The sequence below is a fragment of the Leptodactylus fuscus genome, chromosome 1, assembly GCF_031893055.1.
Source record: "Leptodactylus fuscus isolate aLepFus1 chromosome 1, aLepFus1.hap2, whole genome shotgun sequence".
Lineage (NCBI taxonomy): Eukaryota > Metazoa > Chordata > Amphibia > Anura > Leptodactylidae > Leptodactylus > Leptodactylus fuscus.
The window spans coordinates 100654395-100680142 of NC_134265.1; the positions used below are offsets into that span (position 1 = coordinate 100654395).

General features: G+C 38.8%; 1 long non-coding RNA gene across 1 annotated transcript in view; it reads left to right on the plus strand.

Annotated features, from left to right (window-relative positions):
• LOC142203938 (uncharacterized) overlaps positions 1–25658 on the plus strand; it is a 1061686-nt gene extending 1036028 nt beyond the window's left edge. Inside the window, exon 3 of the long non-coding RNA XR_012716128.1 lies at positions 25630–25658. This is a non-coding gene — a long non-coding RNA (uncharacterized LOC142203938). The remainder of the gene's footprint in view (positions 1–25629) is intronic.
• The last annotated feature ends 90 nt before the right edge of the window (positions 25659–25748 follow it).

Here is a 25748-nt window from a genome sequence, read left to right on the forward strand (position 1 = left end):
CTCTTTCCTATCCTAGCCTGTCCCTGCCTACCCAGAATCTAAGCCCTAGCTAACTGGACGGAAACCTCCGTCCTCGGTGAATTGCAAGCTCAGAATGACGCGAACCTGGGCGTCGCTGTTCTTTTAAATTAGAGGTCACATGTTTTCGGCAGCCAATGGGTTTTGCCTACTTTTTTCAACGTCACCGGTGTCGTAGTTCCTGTCCCACCTACCCTGCGCTGTTATTGGAGCAAAAAAGGCGCCAGGGAAGGTGGGAGGGGAATCGAGTAATGGCGCACTTTACCACGCGGTATTCGATTCGAACATGCCGAACATCCTAATATCCGATCGAACATGAGTTCGATAGAACACTGTTCGCTCATCTCTATTTATTATGTTTTACCACTTTTACAAATAAAACCTCACTTTTGGAAATGAACAAACCGCTATAACTTTTTTACTGTTTTGTTGATGGAGATATGTAAGGGCTAATTATTTGTGAGGCAAATTGTACTTTTATTGGTACCATTGCTTGGTATGTAGGACTTTTTGATCTCTTTTTATTGCCTATTTTTGGGGAAAGTGAGGTGACTAAAACACATTAATATGCACATTGTGGTACATACTATTTTTGGATAGTGAAGACTTACATGCACATGGGAATATCTAACATATTTGTATATGTTTTTTGTTTACGTTATGTGTTTTTTAAATGTAAAGGTGGGTTTTGGAACTTTTTATTATTTGTTTATTTTTTTTTAAACTTTTTTTTAAAAGCTTTTTCCCTGTCCCACATCAACATTAACAGAAATAAACACTTGGAAAAGTTCACTCTGTTTGTAATGACGCAATATAACATATGTGTTTCACTTTTTCAATTGAACTGCTAAAAGAAAAATAACTTTTTGATAGTATTCTAATTTGTTGAGATGCACTTGTATGTCATGGACAAGGGAGGACTACCTAAAATCCCTCAACCTGCTCGTGTCTCAGAGGACCATCTTACTCAGCACAATACAAATATATCAAAGTGATGAGTAAGCTGCAGAACACAATAAATCCCCCAAACAACAAATCTATGGGCTACTGGTCACTTACTTTACCTCTGCTGAAGGTCAGGCAGGAGGATGTTTGTTACTAGACCGAAATGTTGTCATTTACTATTGATCTATGAGCTCCCTATCTTTCAATCTTTCAGCTACATATACATACATATATATATAAGCAATACTTGATTGAGCAGTTAGGTGTGTGTTGTGACGCTCTACTTATTCTTAGGTGTTTGAAGAATCCCTTGATAAGCACCACTACCAGTGTGTAAGACTAGTGCTATGTACCTTCAGTTTTTTTAGGCAGGCCTGACAAACCGACTCTTCAAACCTTAGCAATGTCAAGGCATCAAATACTTGGGTCATCTCTTGCATCCTACAGAAGCTAGCCTGAAGACCTTGTCCAAAATGACCTGCCAATGCACTTGATAAACTGATAATTGCACCCCCACTGCATTCTGAATCTAGCCTCTACAATGAGATAAAGCTGACAAAACCTCTGAGTATCATCAGTTGCATTCACCATATTGGAAGAAAGCATTCAGGTCAATTGAGGTATCAGCTTGCATTCTAGAAGCTGGAGGAGAACCTGTAGACATGTTGTCAGTGAGAGATGGAAGGAAACTAATTTTACAAAGATGCATTTAGCATGTATTCCTTTGATTTTCTGCACTGTGAAAGTAGAACTGACCATTTTGTGAGCTGACCAAAATGTCAGGAACATAAAGCTGATCTCATCCACTGTATATGGATATGCCTTTTCAGAAGGCCATTTCTTGAAGCTTATTGGGGATTGTAGATTGTATTAGAGACTGTATGGGAAGAATCTTCCGTTCACCTCACTGGTTCTTTTCTTTTAATCTTTCGCCTCTAGAGATGACATTCACCAGATAAGACCCTGGCTGTAGTATATATTTCCATATTGCAGCTAAGAGATGTATCTTTGCCCATTGGCTCCGGCCCACACTTCTTAGCTGGACTCACATCACTATACAAATTAAGCAATATCTTTCCATATACCTTTCGGATGGAGTAGAAGCCAAAAGGCATAGGATTACAAAAACTGACTCTTCATTCAGGAAATGAAAGAGGTTCATAAAGTGACAGCTATCCAGACATGACATTGCAAATCTCATGTGTAATTTTAAACATACTTCCTGGTGCCATATGAAGTATCTTAAGGGAGCCCTGGGGATACTTAAACAGTCAAAAATATAATGATTTGGTTGAGGGACAAAATGGTACCTTAGTCTTTCCCCCAGATAAATGAATATACACAGTATGTTTCTGAGACCCTTTTCTCTGCCCCTGTACTTCATGGGTGTATGGAGTCAGGCAGATTCCTGTATTTGTGCTACAGTAATATTGATATGGTGATATTTTGTTTCTTTTATTACTGTACCCAGGTGCCTGGATAAAGGAAGTCCCATCATCTCTATTGTTTGATTTTCAATTGATATAAACATATAATTTCTTGTACTGCCTGATATCAATATTGATTATAAATTAAATATTTTGGGTAAAAAAACTTTTATATGTGAAAGATTCTCACCTGGATTAGACCTTTATCAATATATGTAAATGATTTCACACAGTTTGGCACTTTCTTGTGATATTGAATTAACGATTTTCTGTTTTCCCACATTTTATCTCATATTGGCAGCTTACTAGAGAACACAGATAAAAAAAAATATTCTGTGTTAGAATAGTAATTCTTCTTTTAATGGCCCAAAACTGTAAATTTTTGGCACTTAAATATATTTATAACATATTATAAATTAAAATGTTAATTTTTACACAAATTGTGCCCAATTTTGCTGACCTGATGACCTTTCCAAAAAAATATCTTTGTAAATCATATTAACATTTCAACATCTTAAATGCCTTCCTTTCTTTATTTTATTAAATTCCAAATTTGCCTTTGCTTCCTAAGTGTTTCTGGATTGTAATAGACTCGAACCTTTGGATAAAACAGTTAGAACCTGCATTATACATACAGTACGGTTGTGCAGTTCTCTACAAGAAAATGGTGCTTAGGCATGTGCAGTAGCGCTTAGAACGGAGCGTTAGGCTGCCTTCACACGGAGTAACACCGGCGTTACGAGCGCTCCCGTTGAAGTGAATGGGAAGTGTTTGGGAGCCTTCCGCAGCGCTCGTGTGTACGGCTGTGAATGAGGATTTTTACAAGCCCGGCGTTACTCCGGGTGAAGGCAGCCTTACTACGCATGCACAGGATTTGAAGCACCAGGAGCGAGACAACAGAGGCTGTTGTGGAGGAGGAGGGCATAACAGACTACAAGCCACAGAGGCGCATTACTGAGGTATGATGCGGTCGGTGAGCCTCATTAACGTATTATTTTTACTAAAAATGGGGGGCTTTGGAAGAACCAGAGACAGCACCTGAATAGCCTTTTTAAAGTGCACTCCAGATATTCAGCTGGCAACTTGTTAAATGTTTCTGGCAGATACAATCAGCATTTTGATATTTAGAGTAATGTAGCAGCCAGAAATAGCGTCTACATATCATGTATCTAATGGAAACTCATTTATAATATTAGAATAACTGTATCTTTGCACATATTATATATTTAATGACTTGTATAGTAAATGTACAAGTGGTGGTGGAGATTAGATTTTCATCAGTACCATAAGTATATTATCTTTTTAAATCATAAAATAGTTAAGATTATTAATGTTAATTTTTACATCAAACTGATGGGGTTTAGTTAGTTTCCAAGAGTTTTGCAAGCTTGACCTGAATGACTTTGCTGAAAACCACACAAGATATTTACTTCCTTAAATATAATGGATGGACAAGTGCAAGATTGGGGTTAACTGCAGACATAAATATGTTATTCCTTAATCATGAAAACATGTTTATTCCAAGCTATCTGCTTCAACTTCTTAGTGTTATTCTGTGTCTTTCTCACCATAATTGATGCCCTGTAAAATCATGTAGCTAAGCTACAGCAGATAGGCAGTGTAAGGGTAAGTGTGCATGAAATTGAATTATCAGCTTATTTGCTGTCAAAAGTGTCAAAGATGAGCGCAAAATGAATAATGTTTGTTTCAATTTGCTGTAAGGGGATACATTAAAAAATAAAAGCTTAACTGGCCAACTGGAAGAACTTATATTGTTCTTAGTGTACAGTATATAGGCACTGTGTATAGCTGCCTGTACAGTGTTAAGACTTACTCAGTATATCAATAAGGTTTCTTGTTGGGACATGTTTTTATGGTGTTATGTTTATCTATCAATGTGGAGTTTCTTTTGAGAAAGCTTTAGAGGAAACAAATAGCTAACATTAGGTTGTGTGAAATTGTCGGCTTTACCAGACACAGTTTGTACAGCTGTAAAACAGAGAGATACTTTTTAAAGTATCAAAAGCATTTAAGAAAGCTGTCAGCTCAACATGGATCACAAGTGATTACAAAAAAACATCTGAAACCTGCAATAAACTAGTTTCTGACAGATAGATGATTTTAGAACAATACCCAAGTCCAACTGTATTAGTCATACTGGTTTTTCGCAGCTCATTCATTCACCATAGTTTTTCATGCTTTTCTATGTATTATATGAATCAATAAAAAAGTCCCATGCTGTCACCTACCAGCAAATCCCAAAGCAATTGTAAGGCTACTTGACGGCTAAATCTATCATGTGCTTTTTTAACATATTCAAGACACTTAATCTTCATTGGTAAGGTTTGCAATGGCATAAATCGTTTCCTATTGATTCATGCTAATAATATTATCATCCATGGAAGTAAATCAATAGGGTATTCAGATTATGACCCGACTTTTACTCCTCAATCTGTGTTCATGGGCGTCATAAAGACTGAAAATGAGCATTTCTGTTTCTTTTACTTTCCAGTGAAATGTGATGTTTTCATAATGCTAGAACCTGCTCAGTTTACTACTATATAAAACACATAGCTAATGCAGAAGAGAAAATAAAGAAGGCACAAGTAGGATAATAAGGATATATTGTTCAATAAAAACATCACATACACATTGACGTTGCTTGGTCTGGTTGACAGAATGAAGGATACAGATGGAATACCTTCTGTTTTCATTCTTCCTGATTGACTCTAATGTTAAAAAATGGAAGTTTTCTTTCATTGTGTTTATGGAAGAACAATTCATAGCACTTAGTATAATAAAAGTTGCAAGTACTCCAGATCGAGAGAGATTAATAAATTCAGTACTCTCCAAATACAATTCAAATTAATTTATTTATAGATGCAAAGAACATTCTGAAACCTAAAATTTGGTAAACATTTTTGTGTGTAGCACAGCATTGGATACGGTTGCTGTGGTGCTGCAAGTTCTTTGGAACAAAACAGCTTCATCTACCCCCAGTTTAATGTCCCCTTTCATCCGCCTCCTGTTAAATGCTCCTTCCTCCTGTCTCCAGTTTAATGTCCCCCTCCATCTGATCCCCAGTTTCATGTTACTCTTCATCTCCGCCAGTTTAATGTACCCATTTCAACTGCCTCCAGTTTAATGCCCACCCTTCATCTTACCCTGGTTTAATGCCCCCTTCATCTTACCCCAGTTTAACACAATAAAACATACCTTTCCTCACTCCCCTGCTGCTCTGTTCAGTCTCTTGTCACGGACTGCTCAGGGAGCTGCAGACACAATATGAGTGACATCACCTACAGCTCCGGGTCCTAGAGCACACAGCTTTTTGCCCCATCAAAGGGTTCAACTCTCTTGGTGTAGATTGCATGCCGATACAGTTGTGAGTGGAGCTGTCTTGAGCAGAAAGTCTGGGGCCCAGATCTGGGGCCATCGCAACCATGGGGCCCATTGCAAGTGCACCATTTGCCTTATGGTTAAAGCAGTCCTGCTTTATATATTATATATATATATATATATATATATATATATATAGTGATGTACGGGGGATTCAGAAGCTCTGGTTTCTTTCCCAAAAGCAGTCTTTATTGTAGCAGACAAGCTTAAAGGTACAGGTAGTGCTGCTCAGCACCTCATTTCAAAACAAACAAATGCAAATAAAAACCTACTTACTAAACGAGTTCTTCCCTTACTAACCAGGGGGTCAGCCTACTGCTGACCTCCTAACAAAACAGGGTTTACAAGTAAACAAGGGGTACACATACCCGGCACTTTAACAGCGTCCTTTTGGCAGAGCTTTTCTCAGGCTGGTTGACTGTGTCAGTCTTTCAGTCTCTCTCCTCTCTCTCTTCCTAACCAGCACACCTGTGCTACTTACAAAGCCCTGCTGGTCGGTTCCCAAGACTGGAATGGATTGCCCTGCAGGACTGGCCCGAACTTTACTCCAGTCCGGGACCTACAAGCTAAACGCCTGTGCATATTGCAACAGTCTTGGGGAAAAATAGCGTTTCTCCCACACTATACCTCTCTCCACTTCACAATATATATACACATATATATAGTGTTTTAGTAAGTAGAATTTCATCTGCATGTTTTGTAAAGTGTACTTTGGTTTAAATCCTACTAATATTATAAATGTGAAAGTTTGTGTGTTTGGATGTTTGGATGTTTGTGAGTTTGGATGTTTGTTCCTCAATCACGCTAAAACGCCTGGACGGATTTGCGTGCAATTTTCCACAAACATAGTTTTCCCTCAGGATTGAGTCACAGGCTACTTTTGGTGCCACTAAACAACATGGCTTCCTAGCAGGAGACTCACAAAAGCAGGACTCCTAGCCCCAGCTATAGACTCACACACACTGCCTGGCATTTCCTGCCTCAACCTGCCTGCACACTCCTTACTGTCTCCTCAGGAGTAGCCCTCACTCTACTCACTCACATTTACATATAGCTTTCCACTATACATACACAATACAACACATCACATTGTAATTACATGTATCTCCTATCACTGCTATATACAGTACCTGATACATATATACTCCTGTACACAGGCTGTATATACTATATAATTACATGTATTACCTATCACTGCTATATACAGTGCCTGATACATATATACTCCTGTACACAGGCTGTATATACTATATAATTACATGTATCTCCTATCACTGCTATATACAGTGCCTGATACATATATACTCCTGTACACAGGCTGTATATACTATATAATTACATGTATCTCCTATCACTGCTATATATAGTACCTGATACATATATACTCCTGTACACAGACTGTATATACTATATATTACATGTATCTCCTATCACTGCTATATACAGTACCTGATACATATATACCCCTGTATACAGACTGTATATACTATATAATTACATGTATTACCTATCACTGCTATATACAGTGCCTGATACATATATACTCCTGTACACAGGCTGTATATACTATATATTACATGTATTACCTATCACTGCTATATACAGTACCTGATACATATATACTCCTGTACACAAACTGTATATACTATATATTACATTTATCTCCTATCACTGCTATATACAGTACCTGATACATATATACTCCTGTACACAGGCTGTATATACTATATAATTACATGTATTACCTATCACTGCTATATACAGTACCTGATACATATATACTCCTGTACACAGGCTGTATATACTATATATTACATGTATCTCCTATCACTGCTATATACAGTGCCTGATACATATATACTCCTGTACACAGACTGTATATACTATATATTACATGTATCTCCTATCACTGCTATATACAGTATCTGATACATATATACTCCTGTACACAGACTGTATATACTATATAATTACATGTATTACCTATCACTGCTATATACAGCGCCTGATACATATATACTCCTGTACAAAGGCTGTATATACTATATATTACATGTATTACCTATCACTGCTATATACAGTACCTGATACATATATACTCCTGTACACAAACTGTATATACTATATATTACATGTATCTCCTATCACTGCTATATACAGTATCTGATACATATATACTCCTGTACACAGACTGTATATACTATATAATTACATGTATTACCTATCACTGCTATATACAGCGCCTGATACATATATACTCCTGTACAAAGGCTGTATATACTATATATTACATGTATTACCTATCACTGCTATATACAGTACCTGATACATATATACTCCTGTACACAAACTGTATATACTATATATTACATGTATCTCCTATCACTGCTATATACAGTGCCTGATACATATATACTCCTGTACACAGGCTGTATATACTATATAATTACATGTATTACCTATCATTGCTATATACAGTACCTGATACATATACAGTCCTATGAAAAAGTTTGGGCACCCCTATTAATCTTAATCATTTTTAGTTCTAAATATTTTGGTGTTTGCAACAGCCATTTCAGTTTGATATATCTAATAACTGATGGACACAGTAATATTTCAGGATTGAAATGAGGTTTATTGTACTAACAGAAAATGTGCAATATGCATTAAACCAAAATTTGACCAGTGCAAAAGTATGGGCACCTCAACAGAAAAGTGACATTAATATTTAGTAGATCCTGCTTTTGCAAAGATAACAGCCTCTAGTCGCTTCCTGTAGCTTTTCATCAGTTCCTGGATCCTGGATGAAGGTATTTTGGACCATTCCTCTTTACAAAACAATTCAAGTTCAGTTAAGTTTGATGGTCGCCGAACATGGACAACCTGCTCTCAAATGATCTGAAAACAAAGATTGTTCAACATAGTTGTTCAGGGTAAGGATACAAAAAGTTGTCTCAGAGATTTAACCTGTCAGTTTCCACTGTGAGGAACATAGTAAGGAAATGGAAGACCACAGGGACAGTTCTTGTTAAGCCCAGAAGTTGCAGGCCAAGAAAAATATCAGAAAGGCAGAGAAGAAGAATGGTGAGAAGAGTCAAGGACAATCCACAGACCACCTCCAAAGAGCTGCAGCATCATCTTGCTGCAGATGGTATCACTGTGCATCGGTCAACAATACAGCGCACTTTGCACAAGGAGAAGCTGTATGGGAGAGTGATGAGAAAGAAGCCGTTTCTGCAAGCACACCACAAACAGAGTCGCCTGAGGTATGTAAAAGCACATTTGGACAAGCCAGCTTCATTTTGGAAGAAGGTCCTGTGGACTGATGAAACAAAGATTGAGTTGTTTGGTCATACAAAAAGGCGTTATGCATGGTGTCCAAAAAAAAACAGCATTCCAAGAAAAACACTTGCTATCCACTGTAAAATTTGGTGGAGGTTCCATCATGCTTTGGGGCTTTATGGCCAATGCCGGCACCGGGAATCTTGTTAAAGTTGAGGGTCGCATGGATTCCACTCAGTATCAGCAGATTCCTGAGAATAATGTTCAAGAATCAGTGACGAAGTTGAAGTTACGCCGGGGATGGATATTTCAGCAATACAATGTCCAAACACTGCTCCAAATAGACTCAGGCATTCATGCAGAGGAACAATTACAATGTTCTGGAATGGCCATCCCAGTCCCCAGACCTGAATATCATTGAATATCTGTGGGATGATTTGATGCTCGGCGACCATCAAACTTAACTGAACTTGAATTGTTTTGTAAAGAGGAATGGTCCAAAATACCTTCATCCAGGATCCAGGAACTGATTAAAAGCTACAGGAAGCGACTAGAGGCTGTTATCTGTGCAAAAGGAGGATCTACTAAATATTAATGTCACTTTTCTGTTGAGGTGCCCATACTTTTGCACCAGTCAAATTTTGGTTTAATGCATATTGCACATTTTCTGTTAGTACAATAAACCTCATTTCAATCCAGAAATATTACTGTGTCCATCAGTTATTAGATATATCAAACTGAAATGGCTGTTGCAAACACCAAAATATTTAGAACTAAAAATGATTAAGATTAATAGGGGTGCCCAAACTTTTTCATAGGACTGTATACTCCTGTACACAGGCTGTATATACTATATATTACATGTATCTCCTATCACTGCTATATACAGTGCCTGATACATATATACTCCTGTACACAGACTGTATATACTATATATTACATGTATTACCTATCACTGCTATATACAGTACCTGATACATATATACTCCTGTACACAGGCTGTATAATACATCACATTGTCTGTATCACAACATAGACAATATAACACATCAAATCACATTTGCTAGCCCACCAAACTTTTTAAAGCACTTTTACAATTTCACACGTCTGTGTCCGCCCAATACTCAACTCACCGCAGACGAAGTCGCGGGTAAAAGCTAGTAGGCAATAAATGAAGGTTTCAAAATGCATGACATTGTGAGAGTAATGTCCCAGACCTTAGTCATATTGTTCACAAATGTACAGGGGAACACATTGTATATTGTATATTTTGATCTTCCATATCGAACATTTCATTCAGTTAATTCCAGATGATCTATGTGTATCAAATTTTAAAGTGATTTTGTGATGGAAAGCCAAATGAAAAGCAAAGTATATTTACAAAGGGAGAAAGAAAATCAAAATGTAAAAATCATTTTAAAAAGATAGAATGGCACAGCCGACAATTCTAAATTCGTATATCACCTTTACAGCACATGGAGAGACCTTCTCAACCTCTTATAAAGACATCTAATAGTGCAATAATAATAAAGCAAAGTGAGAGGAGGCACTTATTGATGTATAATAAAAAAAAAGTCCAGCTTTATTCCATTTGGTGTAAAATACAAACAGCAGATGGAAAGAGGTGCCTGCAGCTTTCACGTGACGGCCATTTCTTGCACTGATGCACTTCATCTGACCTAGTCAAAATGTTCTGGTGTCTAAAAACTAGGATGTCAGCAGAGTAGGAAAACATTACTGATTACTTATGGACTATACTGAGGTATCACTTAAGCAAATGTAGATAATGTATTTGAACTGACCTGCAGTTGCAATAAAAAAAAAAAAAAAAAAACCTTTGGGATTATCTGGATTTACCATGAAGGACTGCTGCACAAAGTCTCCTCTTAACAGTTGTTGTAGAGATGTGTCTGCTGCTAGAACTCTGTGTGGCATTGACCTGGTCTCTAATCTGAGCTGCTGTTACCCTGCGATTGCTGAGGTTGGTGACTCGGATGAACTTATCCTCCGCAGCAGAGGTGACTCTTGGTCTTCTTTTCCTGGGGCGGTCCTCATGTGAGCCAGTTTCTTTGTAGCGCTTGACGGTTTTTGCAACTGCACTTGGGGATTCTTTCAAAGTTTTCCCAATTTTTTTTCGGACTTACTGACCTTCATTTCTTAAAGTAATGATGGCCACTTGTTTTTCTTTACTTAGCTGCTTTTTTCTTGCCATAACACAAATTCTAACAGTCTATTCAGTAGGACTATCAGCTGTGTATCCACCTGACTTCTGCACAACACAATTGATGGTCCCAACCCCATTTATAAGGCAAGAAATCCCACTTATTAAACCTGACAGGGCACACCTGTGAAGTGAAAACCATTTCCCGTGACTACCTCTTGAAGCTCATCAAGAGAATGCCAAGAGTGTGCAAAGCAAGAATCAAAGCAAAAGGTGGCTACTTTGAAGAACCTAGAATATAAGAAATATTTTCAGTTGTTTCACACTTTTTTATTAAGTATATAATTCTACATGTGGTAATTCATAGTTTTGATACCTTCAGTGTGAATCTACAATTTTCATAGTCATGAAAATACAGAAAACTCTTTGTATCACAAACAGTACAGAGAAAAAAAACAAAAACAAATGCATACATATTGAAACAACCTGAATTTACTTGTTAGATGACTGAGCTAGAGAACTGTTTCACTGCCCAGCATGTTCACACTTGTGATGGGAGTCTCGATCATGTGATGTAATCACTTGTGCAATATAATTAATAGAGATGAGCTAACAGTAAAATGTTCGAGGTTAGATATTCGTTTCCAGTAGCCCCTCAATATTCGACTACTCGAATCGAATATCGAACCCTATTATAGTCTATGGGGGGAAAATGCTCGTTTCAGGGGTAGGCAATGTTCGATTAAATTATACTTACCAAGTCCACGAATGAGGGTCAGGCTGGATCCTCCGAGCAGTCTTCTCCTTGCAGCATCCCCCGGCATCTTCTGGCTCTTCATTCACTCTGCCAGGCATTGGGCCTGGGCAGAGCCGACTGCGCATGCCCGCACTACAAGCGGGGAAGCTGCACGGAGAAGACTTCTAAAGGTAGGAGAAGAACCAGTGTTGATTGGCCGACTGTATAGCATTCAGCCAATCAATGCTGGTTCTGCATCAAACTTTTACATTCGAACAGCAAGTGGTACTCGATCGAGTACGAGTATTTCGAATACCGTAGTATTCGATCGAATACCTACTCAATCGAGTACTACTCGCTCATTTCTAATAATTAAATCTGTATCTGGCAAATACAAAAAAAAAGAACATGTAAAGCAATGATAATGTGCAAATATCCATAATACAAAAGAGATAAGTCTGTTCTCAAGTTGAATTCTGCTGGATATCGAGTATTACGCTTGGAAATCTACAAGGCTTCTCTTCTTAACAGTTTCCTATGCCAATTGCCACCACCCCCACCCCCACCCCACCCACCATAATGGCTAAAAAAAAAAAAAGGGATGCAAAGAACTCATCCAGCATGAGCCAGTATGCAAAATTTGCCAAGTTTTTACACTCTCTAAACTATATTTATACTATTTTAGAATTAGTAAAAAATAGATAAATCTTCTCCACTGTTCTAAAACACACTATAGGTTGAAATATTGAACTAGTTCAAATTTTTGACCCTCATCATATACATTGTTCTTGAATGAATGACTTATTTATTAAAAATAAAATCAAAACCAAAAGTTGTCAATCCATTCTTTAAAAATAAATATATCTTTATACATTATTCCATCATAACTATGGCGTGAGCAGAATATTCATATTAAAAACAAAGTGATATAATAAAAAGATAGCCTTATAGGTACTGTGCCAAAACATCAGACTGCTTTAGGAAAAATGATGACCGACTTTGGATAATTTACAGTGTTTTTCAGTATTTTAACCTTAGTTGAGAATAGTTCAAGTTTTAATTCTATACTGAGACCTTGAAAAACATTTATTTTCTTGTGATACAACTGAGATGTCAGATGTTATAGTCTCTAAGCTCTACAAACAAAGTTACTGTCATTCTGTATTTGTTAAATAATCTTCTTTTAGGTTCCCTTAAAATAAATATCCAGATTTGTGGTAAGGGCAAGATTACATAAACTGGGAAGTGTCACCGACAGACCTACTTCCGGGAATATCTCGTGTAAGTTTGCATAATGCATTGTCTCAGCCTACTAACCTAAAAAACCAAGTCAGATTAAATTGTGTTTCATGTTATTTGGATTCATTTTATTCAAGTTTCTGTTTTTATCTTTCATTCATCGTCTATCCATGTGTCAGCAGTATTAATCTCCTTTGCTTATACCAGATAAGAAATAATCCTTTTGACTGTATTAACCATTTGGTAGACTGCACACTAATAAATGTAAATACTATTTAAAGAAGTTATATGTGAATTAACAATTCAATGATAGATAAGTGATATATAGAAATAGGGGCTTATATACGTCTTCTCCTTAAATAAAGTTTAAAATCAGGCAGACTCAGGTTACATACTAAGATCTTCATATACTGTATAACCACCACATCTTTTAGGTAATCCCTGCTATATACTGTGTAAATTTTACAACACATCTGTTTTGCTGCTTCCCAATTCATATTCAGTAGACTGATGCTTAGTGTATAGCTCCTAAGAACTCCATTACGCCACAACAGGCCATCACACGACTGTATGCTGACCACTTTTTAATGCACATCACATGGCCCCATAGAAAATAATGGATCTATTCATAGAACGTTTTTTTAATGATCCGTGTGACCTATCCATTAGATAGAAACAAGACATTTCTTGGGCCATTCTCATGGATTGCCCAATAGACTCGTCTATGAAGGAGCTGTAAAAATGGATTACCATTGGATGTACAGTACAGACCAAAAGTTTGGACACACCTTCTCATTCAAAGAGTTTTCTGTATTTTCATGACTATGAAAATTTTAGATTCACACTGGAGGCATCAAAACTATGAATTAACACTTGTGGAATTATATACTTAACAAAAAAGTGTGAAACAACTGAAAATATGTCTCATATTCTAGGTTCTTCAAAGTAGCCACCTTTTGCTTTGATTACTGCTTTGCACACTCTTGACATTCTCTTGATTAGCTTCAAGAGGTAGTCACCTGAAATGGTCTTCCAACCGTCTTGAAGGAGTTCGCAGAGATGCTTAGCACTTGTTGGCCCTTTTGCCTTCACTCTGTGGTCCAGCTCACCCAAAACCATCTCGATTGGGTTCAGGTCTGGTGACTGTGGAGGCCAGGTCATCTGGCGTAGCACCCCATCACTCTCCTTCTTGGTCAAATAGACCTTACACAGCCTGGAGGTGTGTTTGGGGTCATTGTCCTGTTGAAAAATAAATGATGGTCCAACTAAACACAAACCAGATGGAATAGCATGCCACTGCAAGATGCTGTGGTAGCCATGCTGGTTCAGTATGCCTTCAATTTTGAATAAATCCCCAACAGTGTCACCAGCAAAGCACCCCCACACTATCACACCTCCTCATCCATACTTCACGGTGGGAACCAGGCATGTAGAGTCCATCCGTTCACCTTTTCTGCATCGCACAATGACACGGTGGTTGGAACCAAAGATCTCAAATTTGGACTCATCAGACCAAAAGCACAGATTTCCACTGATCTAATGTCCATTCCTTGTGTTCTTTAGCCCAAACAAGTCTCTTCTTCTTGTTGCCTGTCCTTAGCAGTGGTTTTCTAGCAGCTATCTATTTTACCATGAAGGCCTGCTGCACAAAGTCTCCTCTTAACAGTTGTTGTAGAGATGTTGAATATAAAGAAGAAGAAAAAAACTGGGCACTCACCTACAGGAGGATACGGTAAAACCTTACAACTTTATTTTCAAAAATCCATTAAAAGTATACACGGGAGGAGGCACGCCTGAGAAGAGGGAGCGTGCCTCCTCTCGTGTATACTTTTAATGGATTTTTGAAAATAAAGTTGTAAGGTTTACCGTATCCTCCTGTTGGTGAGTGCCCAGTTTTTTTCTTCTTCTTTATATTCAATATGGACTATGTTTTTTACTGAGAGCACCACCAAATGATTACTCAATAGTATATTTCCCCTATCCTAACTTGCTACTTCAAATCTGCATTAAGTAGTGCAACCTGACTCTTTTTGTATACTGTTGTAGAGATGTGTCTGCTGCTAGAATTCTGTGTGGCATTGACCTGTTCTCTAATCTGAGCTGCTGTTAACCTGCGATTTTTGAGGCTGGTGACTCGGATGAACTTGTCCAACCTTACCAGAGGTCGGGCATGATGTTAAAGGGAGCACCTTATATTGTGCTGCATGACTGAGGCACTGTCTTCCTATTTACATCATGGAAGGCAGATTTGCATATTCTTCCCACAGTTACTATATACATTGAATCATGAGGAGGAATTGGAGGCGGACTATTACATCAGATTCTTCTTCATTTTCTACCTTTCCTGTCCCTACACCCATCCCAATTAAATTATTAATCCCATTCTTGGAGGATGCACGTCTTCTCATAACTGGCATACATTTCCTGCATCATTTACACCAGTTTCTGGTTTGAATTATTATTTCCACCATTTCTGGTGCCCTCATTGCACCCCATCTGTGGGAAAGTGGTCAAGGTGGTGCACAAATGAAAAAGTTGCAATTATTTGCACAAAAAATTGCAACTTCTGATGCATTGTACAGCAGATTTATTATGCCTGTTGTACAAGACATAATAAATCTGCTACAGTATCTAGAGTATGACAAAAATTTGGTTTGTAAGTGATGAAATTGTTGATAAAAGCTGCCATTAACGTTATATTTCTAGAAATAGGTACTATAATTGGTAAATAATATGAAGACTACCATGTGGGTGTACAATTTCACATGTACATGAATTAACAAACCAAAAAAAGGCTACATAAAAGCTTCCAGCTACTCACAGTAGTTTAGATTCAATAACTTACACTTGATATTATGATCTACGTTAGACATTTTTGCTTAACCAGTTTCTACCACAATGCTGCCATTCACATCCTAATTACTGGGCCAATTCAGCATTAGGATGTGAAAAGACATGTGGGGGTTTCTCCTCTCTCCACCTCACTGCCCTCTGCTTATACAAACAATGCAGCAACCCCTTAGATGCCATGGTCAATCAAGGACATTGCTCAATCAAGGTCAGGAAAGGATTTTTGTGTCTGCCCTGGATCACAGACACAAAGTGTATTGAAAAAAAAAAGAATAAAGACCAAAAATGCCCCTTTCCTGTGTAAAATTAAAAAAAAATAAAAGAAACAATTCTTTAAAAAAAATACATATTTGATATTGTTGCATAACAACCCATACACTGAAGCTAAAAATGTGAATGTAAGTGAATAAAGTAATGATTGCCATGTTGCCTCACAAAATCTGATATAAAAAGTGATCAAAAAGTACCTGAATATAGTACCACTAAAATCCACAGCTGCCCCCCCCCCCACCACCAAAAAAAGTCCTCAACCATTTCTGTAAACAGAAAAATAAAAATGTTATGCCTCTAAAAACATGGCAATGCAAAAATAATCAGTAACAATTAACACCCCCCCCTCCCCCAAGGGAAATGGGGAAACTGTGAGTATATATCAGGGTACACTCAGATTTAGATATCAATTTGGAAAAAGACACCAGAGGTGACGCTTCAACCCCAGGAACTAATGGGAAATCGGTGTATCCAATGTACAGCTTACATATTCACGTATTCATTTTGAAAAATTTATGCTCTCTGTATTCTTTTAGGGATGGAAGTTATAAAGTGGAATCACTTCATTCTGTGTCCTGCTGTGTACCCAAACTGCAGTTTATGACCACATGTATGACACGGTCATACCCAGGAAACCCCATAGAAGGAAAGCATTGCTATTTGATTTCTGATGTGGAAGAGGAAAATTATGAAAAATCAAAATAAGTGGTTATTGAGAGAAACTGTGAGGCAGCTGGGGAGACAGGGATGTCAAGAGTGGTGTTAAAGTCACCCATAATGAGGGTAGGAATTTCACAGGATAGAAAGAGGGAAGACCAAGAAGCAAAGTGATCCAGAAATTGGTAGGGTGAGCCAGGTGGACAGTAGATCATGGCTACACCTAAGGAGAGTTGGTGGAAAAGTTTGATGGTGTGGACCTCAAATGAGGGGAAGATGAGTGAGGGTACTGGGGTAATGACCTGAAAAATGCACCGCGGCAATAGAAGTAGGTGCACTCCTCCACTCTGCCTGTTGTCAGGCCTAGAAGTATGTGAGAAATGTATGCTACCATGAGAAAAAGCAGCAGGGGAGGCCGTATCTGACTGATGAAAATATAGGAAACATTTGGAAAAGGTTAGTCTCTAGCTACATAAAGTCACAATTCATGTTAGTGACTTATAATAGGCCCATCAGGTTTTTTGTTGGGATGTGTATTTTTTCTTTTATAGAAAACCATAGCATAGCAGACTACAATGTTCCTACTGTGAGCAACCAAAGTTGTGAACTTGTGAACACAGTAAAGCCACAAATCTCAGGAATAAGCTGGAGGTATATTTATATAACTATAATCTTACAGTGCAGACCTACAATAATGAAATGTTAATTCAACTCAAGACATCTCCATAGTTTCGAACGTCCCATGAGAGGCTTTGAGGCAGAACAGACAGTAATTGGATGTTTTATTATACAAATCCAACAAATGTTTTTATTTATTTTTGCTTGGAAAAGACGATTAACATTTAATTTTTTTTCTAGAATATTTTAATTGATCCTATTTTTTATTTTTTGAAAGGTATACATGAATTTTGTGAGGGTTTTTTTTTTTTTTTGGGCTGTTGTTTAAATTGTACATCCTTTTTCTAATGCCTATCATTCTTAATTAAAGAAATGTTGCTTGCATGTATTTATTTATGTAATTAGTAAATTGATATGAGTACACGGCTGTAAATTTCTTTATGGATTTAAGAAAAAGGTAGTTTGCATGCTATATATTATTTCCTGTAAATTTGTAATAATTATCTTAATTATGCAAATTAGTTTACATTGATAGACTGTCAGTGAACTGTATTTATCAACAGAATCAAACAGAAAAATATACAGGGATTTACAAAATGTCTTGTGGTAACAGAAAGGAGATAGTAATCACTTGTTGAGCAATTTATTTTCCTGTCCTGCGTGAGAAGGTGGCAGGCAAAGTGCTGGAGTCCAGCTATATCAGCCCCAGGTCTCTGAACTATCTGTCGTCAAGGGCAGGTCTGGAGTAGGCTTCAGCCCATTACCAGCCCATAAAAGGCTGAAAGGACTGCACTTCAGGGCAGATCATGGGAGTGAGAGGAGGCGTCTGGGTCTGTCCTGATACTCTGGGTCTAGTGAAACGGTATTGTGCCATTTTTGGTTCATCTGTGTGGTAGTAAGCCACATGTAAAGTTAGTACTTATTTGTTTAGTTAGCACTCAGACGAGTAGTGCTTTTGTTTCACATTGTTTGTGCCTCAGTTTAAGGCTGTATTTTATTTTGCTCCTTTTGTGCCTGATGTAAAGGTTTATTTATTTTGCTGGGTTTTTTTCTAAATAAACCTGTTTGCTACAGTTTCTGTGCCCCTGTATTTTACTTATGTGTGGTCCAGGGCAGGAGTAGGCTTCAGCTCAAGTATGGGTCATAGTCTCATTACTGGCCCATAAAAGGCTGAAGAGTCTGAACTTCAGGGCAGATCCAGGAAGTGAGAGGAGGCATCTGAGTCTGTCCTGTTACTCTGAGTCTGGTAAGACTGTGTTGTGCTCGTTGGTTTGTTCGTGTGACTGTTAGTAAACCACCTGTATAGTTAGTTTTACTATTACTGTTTAGTTAGTTGCTCAGATGAGCGGGATTTTGTTTCTTATTGTTTTGCCTGAAGTCAAGGCTGTATTTTATTTTGCTCATTTTGTGCCTGAAGTCAAGGTTTATTTATTTTCTTGTTTTTCTAAATAAACCTGTTTCCTGTATATTTTGTGTCCCTGTCTTTGACTGGTTGGTTCCACACCACTGCTGCTACTGAGCTACCTTCTCCACACCTGTTCCTGCTGCATACATATCAATGAAGGGAAACAGAACATGGGAGCACTTGCAGCTGTGATGTCAATGCTAAGCCAAGGACACTTAACCGACTCCTTCAGCCCATCTCCCAACTTAAGACAAGGTGAGGGAGCCTGTGTTGTACCTGATGTTGTCGGTAGTTTCCCTAGGATGCTTCCTGTTAGAGAAAGGTTTGTTCCTCTCCTGAACTGGATGATTGTGGTGAAAAGGTAACTGAGGTAACAGAAAACCAATGCAGCTTCCCATATGGGGGTATTAGTAGGAGTTCTACCATAAGTGATGGTACTGGACTTGGTAACAGTTCCTTCACAGCAAGGGGAACACATAAATATATGTTAACTCTAGTAATATTATTCTCTGCCTCTCCCAATATATATATATATATATATATATATATATATATATATATATATATACATACATATATATGACAGCTGATGTGAGTAAGTCCCAAGAATCTCTGCATAGTGCAATCTGTGCACTGCAGGGTCCAGATTATGAGACTCTGGGAATCCTCAACTTCTCTTCCATTTTTGGCCTTGAGGCATTTTCTCTCCCTTCATAGGACTGACAGCAAAACTTACCTGTCTCAGGGCTGTAGCAATCAGGATACCGGGCAGGTGGCTCTGAAGAGCCCAGAACTCTTCCCATAGGATCTGCAATGATCTCTCAGCAATGGCAATCTACTCTGCTCCAAGGACTATGAAATGATAATCTTTCAATATGGTTTTTTTTGTTTGTTTTTTTTGTTTGTTTGTTTGGTTTTTTTTTTTTTGGGGGGGGGACAATTTTTTATACCTACTTTTATATTTTAGTAGTTCTGTTACTTTCAGGTGTGGTACCTAATGTGTTTATTTTGTTTTTAGCTTATTGCTATGGGACTATACCATTTTATTTCTTCTATTTCTTAAATTTTGCAGTGTGTTGAAAATGTGCTATATTCCAATTAATCCCAGGATCATTACACTGGCAAGCCTAGGAGTCTTCACAAGATGTATGTTTGCCATAGCAATAGCACCCACAATCTCATCATGGGGGTATTCAGGGTCCAGAGGGAAGCCCCTCCCTTTTATTGACCTCTCAGATATCATGGTAGCAATGGCATATGACAGGTTAAATGTCTATGATCAGATTTATGTCCGATTACGGACATGGATGGCAGGTGTCTTGTATATAACCCAGCTTCTGAGCTACTGCCATATTTAACCCCTTCCCGACATTCGCCATAATAGTACAGCGCTGCCGGGAAGGGCTTCCCGCAAACCGCCGTACTATTACTGCGGATGCATGGTTCGCACACAGAAACTCTGTGCGCACCATGCGCTGCGGGTGTCAGCCGTATGTTACGGATGACAATGCCCCGTAACAACCGCGGTCGGAACCGGGTCCGATCGCGGGTGTTAACCCCTGATATGCCGGCGGTCAACATGACCGCCGGCACCTCCGGGGTTTCGTTTTAAAATGGTGCCGATCGGCACCCCCCGCGCCGGCTTCGTAGGGGGCAGCCCGGGGTCTGATCAGTGACCCCGGGTCTGCCCCATCACTTACCCCCTTCACATCCTGGTTGATCCTGCCTAAAAAGGAAGCTGTCAGCCTGTGCGTCCACACAGGCTGACAGCTTCCTATACAATGCAATACACGTGTAACACGTGTATTGCAGCGTATGTGTAGAGAAGCAGTGATCAGCCAATCACTGCTTCAATCCCCCATGGGGACAGAAAAAAAAAGTTGGAAAAAAGTAAAAATAAAAAAAGTTTAAGTTTAAAATAAATTAGAAATAAATAAAGCCCCAAAAATCTCATTTTCCCCATATAAAATGTTTTATTATGTAAAATAAAGAAAAATAGAAAAAAACATTACATATTTAGTATCGCTGCGTCCGTAATAACCTGAACAATAAAATTAAAACATTATTTAACCTGAACGGCGAACATCGTAAAAAAAAAAACTTAGAAAACCGCACAAAATAATGATTATTCACCATCTTTCCCTTACAAAATGTTCAATAAAAAGTAATCAAATGGTCAGATGAAAACCAAAATGGTACCAATAAAAAGCAGAGGTCATCCCGCAAAAAATAAGCCCTCAACCAGCTCTGTCTAGCGAAAAATAAAAATGTTATGCCTTTCAGAAGATGGCGATGCAAAAATAATAATTTTTTCCCTAAATTGAATTTTATTCTGCACAAATAGCAACGCATTAAAAAATCATATAAATGAGGTATCGCCATAACCGTACCAACCCGCAGAATAAAGGTAACATGTTACTTATGCTGTACGCTGCACGGGAAAAAAAATGCTAGAAAGCAATGCCAGAATTGATGTTTCCTTTTACATTCCACCCAGAAAGAGTTAATAAAATGTAGTCAATAAGTTACAGGCCCCAAAATGGTGGCATTGAGAAGCTCATCTAATACCGCAAACACCAAGCCCTCATATGGCCACATTGCCAGAAAATAAAAATAAAAATCTAGCTTGTACAATATGAAGACAAAAACCCTAAAAGTCGCCAAATCATTAGGACATAAGTGGCTGCGACTAGAAGGAAATGTATAAGCTGTGCGAGCGTTTTCAGGGGACACCCCATATTTAGAGCTTATGAGACAGAATACACCAGCGCTGATCCCCCAGAATGCCCCTCTTCCCCGTTCGTGTCATAGGAGCTAGTGGGAAAATTGAATGGGATTTGGTGTACCCAATTTACTCCGCACAGTTTACACATTCACTTTGGAGTTACTAATGCTCACTACATCACTTGATAAATTCTTTGAGGGGTGCGGCTTTCAAGATGGGGTCACTTTCTAGAGGTTTCCACTGTTTTGACACCTCAAAGGCTTTGTAAATGCGACATGGCTCCTGAAACTGATCACAGCCAGATCTGCCCTCTAAAAGCTCTTTGGCACGCCTTCCCTTCTGCGTCTTGCGGTGCGTCCATATATTAGTTTACACCCACAAGTGGGGTACTATGGTAGTCGGGAGAACTTGCATAACAAATTGTGGGATGCATGCGTTTTCTCCTTTAACCCCTTGTGAATGTGCAAATTCTAGGGCTAAATGAAAATATTAGTAAAATAAAATCAAATTTGAAAATTTCAGCTCCATTTTGTATTAATTCCTGTTAAGCACTTATAGGGTTAAAATACTAGGTATATGTTGCTTTGGCTTATTTAAGGGGTGCAGTTTTGAAAATGGGGTGATTTATGGGCGTTTCTAATACATGGGTCCTTCAAAACCCCTTCATAACTGGATTAGTCCCTTAAAAAATGGGTTTTGGAAATTTCTTGAAAATTTTGAATATTGTTGTTTCACTTGTAAACCTTATAATGTCCGTAAAAAATAAAAGGGCGCCTAAAGTTTGATGCCGACATAAGCAGAGATCTGGGACATAAGATTGATGATATAATTTTGGCGGTCTGACTATCTGTATGCAATGCACATCATTTCAAACTTTATAAAATGCATATTTTTCAAAATTTCCACCAAATTTCCTATTTTTTCATAATTAAACACAAAACATATCAACCAAAATTTACTACTAACATGAAGTACAATGTGGTACGAGAAAACAATCTCAAAATCACTTTGGTAAGTTAAAGCATTCCAAAGTTATTGCCATATAAAGTGACACATTTCCGTTTTGAAAACTCGAGCTTGGTCAGGAAGTCAAAAAGTGCCATCAGCGGGAAGGGGTTAAACACCTGACAGCTGCTGCACATGTATGGCGAAGGGCGGAAAGGAGGTTAAGCTGAACTGTCTGCGCTGAAGCCATTTCATTTCTCTGCATTTGCTTGCAAGAAATTATCATTACAGGTATAGTGGACTTAAACCCATCTCACTGAACTCACAAACTCACTGAAGAAATAATAATAAAATCTATGTTATGTTATTAATACATAAATAGATAGACACCAATAGTGAGTTTATCATAGAGTTGGGTTTAGGTTTTACTCACTGTAGCCTTTTTTGCTATCTTTATTACTTTGCCTATGTTTTAGTATAAGTATAGTGGACTTATAGCCGGTATACTTGTCTGCTAAATCACATTACACACTATAGAGAGAACGTCTGCTTAAATTGTACAGACTGCTTATAATTCCCTGTTTGGGTCACATCCAAGTAATTTTTCCTGTATCGCTTTCATTCTTTATTGATCTAAACATCTATTTTTCTCTTAATAAGGAGGTGAAGGATTGCAGCAACTAAGTGCTGTAAGCAAATCTCCTCCTACTCTATTACCGTATTTTTCGGACTATAAGACGCACAAAATTTTTGGGGAAAAGAAGGGTGCGTCTTATAGTCTGAAGGTGGCGCCTGGCATCCGCTGTAATAGAGAGGCGGAAGCCGGCAAGTGACAGACGCCATTACAGGTGCCGGGGCCTGAGACATCGCTGCGCTCCTCTGCCATGCATGAAGCCAGCAGCGGCAGGGGCTCCTCCGTGCCCCCGCCGCTGGCTTCATGCAGGGCAGAGGATCGTAGCGATGTCTCAGGCCCCGGCGTCTATCCCTCCCCGGCATCCGCCTCTCTAGTACAGCGGATGCCGGGTCAGTATCCGTGGCCCCTTCTCCCCCGGGGCCAGTCCCCACCGGCCCCGTACCTGTAAAGTTGCAGGCCGGCTCCTGCGCGGCGATATCGCAGGAGCCGACCTGTTCGGGTGACAGCCGGGAGCCTAATGAGGCTCCCCGGCCTGTCACGGCTATATTATTATTGCGGCTGGGTCTATGACCAGCCGTAATACTAATAGACAGAATGTCCCATAGACGGCAATACAGTTGTATTGCCGTCTATGGGACTTGCGATCAAGTGACCGCAGGTTCAAGCCCCCGGGGGGGAATAAAATAGTAAAAAAAAAAAAAGCTTTAAAAATATGAAATAAATAAAAATTCTAAATCACCTCCTGTTTTTTTTTTTTTTCAATACAAGGTGATCTAAGCAATAGATATCCCCCAAAATGGTATAACTAAAAATTACAGCTGGCCCCGCAAAAAAAACGCTCTATGCTTCCCCGTACAGCTGCAGGGTCACCTGTCAATGTGGCCTTGCAGCTGTTGCAAAACTACAACTCCCATATATTAAATATTTTACCAGTTTTTGCTTCAAAATTTTTTTTCCCTATTTTCCTCCTCTAAAACCTAGGTGCGTCTTAATAGTCCAGTGCGTCTTATAGTCCGAAAAATACGGAATGCGGAATGAATGGACCTTCAACTAATGGAGTTAATAAACAGGATGGGGCGCCAGATTTTTTCCCTGTTTTTCTGCATATCTTAGGAGGTTTTTAAGTTCACCGGAGGTATGCAACAATTGACAATGCCACAATATCAATATTAAATTAGGTAGAAAATGCAACTCATCGCAACGGAAATCTCTTTAACGGAAGACCATTCATATTCACCGTTTAATGCTAAAGCAGAGCTGAGAGGCAAAAGCATATGTGATCTGAGCATGACCTGTGTCCTCAAACAATGGTCATGGATCTCTTACCAACCACCATAGTTAGGGAGCCTTCACACGGAGTACACGCTCCGCTCATTCTGAATTTAAAAGTCGTTCAGAATGAGCGCGTAAAAACCAGCTCCCGTTGACTTGAATGGGAGCCGGCATATGAGTGCTACCCATTGAAATCAATGGGAGGCTTTTTTTCCCCCTATTTCTATTGATTTTACATATTCAGTACATATTAAGGAGCATAAACTATTACAGCTATTTTAAGGAGCTGACATCTCAGTAATGAAAACCGCCTCACAGGCAGACTTGTGTAATTGCCCATAGCAACCAATCAGAGCTCAGCTTTCACTTTACCTCAGCAGCTTCAGTGATGAAAGCTCCCTGTATAGTCAGCAATAATGACAATCTTACTATCAGGAAGTTTTCGCCTGACCAATATTGCTGCTCAGTAAGGCTGCTTGCACACTACAGGATTTTTCATGGGTCTCCGGGCTGTGGATTCTATAGCTTCATATACTTCTATGGAGCCTGCAAAATTCACAGCTTTGTGCACAAAGAAGTCTATGGGACCGCCAAATCCATGGCCCGGAGGCCCATGAAAAATAATGCAGTGTGCAAGCAGCCACTAAGGATGCCACACGTGTTGTGTCAGTGTGTGCATTGTATGTGTGCACATGTGTGATTCATGTGTATATATGCATGTTTGCATGCACGTGTGTGGTCCGTGTATATGTATGTGTGTATGCACGCGTGTGTATGTGTGTGTGTATGCGCGCTTGTGATCCATCTGTATGTATGCGTGTGTGCATGCACGTGTGTGGTCATGTATATCTATGCGTGTATGTATGCATCTGATCAATGTGTTTGTGCATGCGCAGTGCAAGTGTCCATGCGTGTGGTAGTTGTATGTGAGTACGCATGTGCTCTGTTCGTCCGTGTGTGTAGTGTGCATCCATCTGTGTGCGTGTGTGTGTGTGTTTATGTGCATGTGGTATTTGTGTGGTGGTGTTTGTGTTGTTTGTATCTAGAGTGAACTTGTGTTTGTGTGGTGTGTTGTATTTATGTGGTGTTGTGCTTGTGTTTTGGTGTATGTGTGCTGTCTGTGTGATGTGTATATGGTGTTTGTGAAATGTTTGTGTGTTGTGTG